General features: G+C 33.2%; 1 pseudogene; it reads left to right on the top strand.

Annotated features, from left to right (window-relative positions):
* Nucleotides 1-2258: 2258 nt before the first annotated feature.
* Nucleotides 2259-2379, top strand: LOC134951977 (5S ribosomal RNA; annotated as a pseudogene).
* Nucleotides 2380-2595: the final 216 nt, after the last annotated feature.

Below are 2595 nucleotides of genomic sequence, written 5' to 3'. Positions count from 1 at the left end.
ATACCCCTATTCCCTAAGAATCAGATTTCGATACAATACCAGCACCAATAATAAATATTCTCATGACACTATAGGATATCTCAATAAAATAATAATCTTTATTATCTCATTAATTTAATTTATTATATAACACTGCCACTAATCAAACAATTTTTATCGGCCTATCTATTTATTTATACATTATTAATATTAAAAAATTTCTATACTAATCTATTTTTCAACTATATTTTTAATCATCCTATATATTTCATTGTCACCTCTATTCTATTACACCTAATGTTTTAAAAAAAAGTCTGTATCACCAAATACACATCCAGTCTATTATAATCCTTTTGTTTTTCTTTTTATATATATATATATTAGCACCATGGGCTTATAATCAACCCTTTCACAATCCTTTATGTATATATATATATATATATATATATATATATATACATATATTTATCAATGCATGTGCATATACACACCTTTGGCAGTACAAAACAATAATTTCCATCACATTGCCCTCATAATGATTTCTGCACATTAATATCATATTCCAAATATTGGTTACAACCCATATACCAATATATAGACCCTTCAATTTATTTCATTATATTTTTATATATTTCTCATTTTATTCATTCACCTTTATTATATTCTATATATTCACTTTCATCAATAATTTTTATTCTCATTTTTACCTTTATTAGTCACTGTCACGTATTCACTAATTAATTATTTTTAATAATTCTCAATAATAACTTTCCAGCAATATCCTAATTTAATATTATTTTCTCTTAATAATGTATATATTTTCCCCATTTTTTAAGTATAGGCACACTAAGTGTCACACATAGACTTACTTATATATATAATAATCTGCAATTTTTATTATATTATATTATACCATTTCATATTTATTCTTATACCCATATGTATATAGATCAAGGTATTTACATTCCATTTTAAGTGTTTTCATATTTTATATCATCTTTATATCCATATTTTTTGTAAATATATTTTTTGTGAATAATTCCCTGAATTAATCTCACCAGCTCTTTTTAAAATAACCATATGACTATCCACTATGAAATGCTGAATGGTATTTTCAACTGTCAATCATGACGTATTATCCAATGGGAATCAACAGGTCTGATCTCGAATATGACAGGATCGTATACCTATCAATCACTTATTAAGAACCAATCAGCTAACAGTACTATCAATATAAGAAAAAACAAGGGTTGAACCCACTGACGCCCTGTGACCAAGCTAATTGCGAAACGTACGTCAGGAAGGAGACTGCATCCTCACGGTCACGTGGTGCGCACACGTGACCGCAACGAGCCGTTCTCGGCAAAGTCCGTCGCCAAGGGAACCAGCCAAACAGGAAGCACAGTGCGGCCGGAGCTCGGCAGCAGATAGGACGCGGGCAGACGCGGCCGGCACCTTCCTCATACCAGGATCTCCCCCAGTATACAAGTAGGACTAGAAATTTATGAATGTACACCAGGTTTGGTTTATATATGTGTCTCTGTGCACCAGTGCATTTTTCATTGCACGGACCGGTATTCACAAATACAATACAAATACCTTACCCACATGGTGCATAGACTATACTATTGACAGTCAGTTATCACCAGCAAGGGAATTAATGCAACCCTTTTGAGGTCTATATCTCTATCAAAAAAGCGGATGTGGATACGTCTGCCACTTTTTTTTTTTTTTTTGACCTTATCCAGCACATAAACGCCTTCTCTCCCTCTCTCTTTTACACTATAGAAATCCATAATTATCTCAGTATTTCCTTATGACACATATCATATAGAAAACACTCTGTGTCAATTTATCATTATTTTTCTATTACTTGAGAATATTTTCTGAGAGCTGAAGATTTCATTGTTTGTTTTTCCCTGCTTCTTTGATAATTCAAAGTGTAATATCATACTTTCATTATTGTTTTGGAGACCAAATTTGGAGGTTTCCCTTTCCTGCACAGTTACAAATATCATCATTTTGATCTAATGTTTTATTTTCATATATATGATAAACTGTGCAGCTGAGAGGTTTTATTCCTACTGATACTGCGACTAACTAAGCCGTGAAAACCCAGATGGGTATTTAATCTTTTGTTATACCTTATCATTTATGATAAAAAATTTTTGATTTTTTCATCAAATCAGTTGTATCGATACCTGTGGCTCATATAACAACGCAAATTGGCTCCTGTCTGTGCCCAATTGTGGACACAGTGTGACAAGGGTGAGCATAAGGTCTGCGGTCATACCCCGCTGGAGATGCCCAATCTCATCTGATCTTGGAAGCCAAGCAGTGGAGGGCCGGGTTAAGTACTTGGATAGGAGACTACCAAGGAACACCCTGGTACTGCAAATATTTGCCACCCATCTGTCACCAATACAGAGCATTGTATTACACCTCGGTTATGACCTATGATTCAACTATCTGCTAGGATTAAAATTCCCATTTGGGATATATAGCAGCTTATAAATGATGGTCATATTTTCAATAAATGAGCAATTTATTATCACAGGTTGTCCTACAGTTGGAGTGTGATTACTAACAACACTATAGACATACCCACTTCGGCCT

This window comes from Pseudophryne corroboree, chromosome 8, assembly GCF_028390025.1.
Source record: "Pseudophryne corroboree isolate aPseCor3 chromosome 8, aPseCor3.hap2, whole genome shotgun sequence".
Lineage (NCBI taxonomy): Eukaryota > Metazoa > Chordata > Amphibia > Anura > Myobatrachidae > Pseudophryne > Pseudophryne corroboree.
Note: the sequence above shows the minus strand (reverse complement) of the source record. Positions and strands in the feature narration are given on the sequence as shown.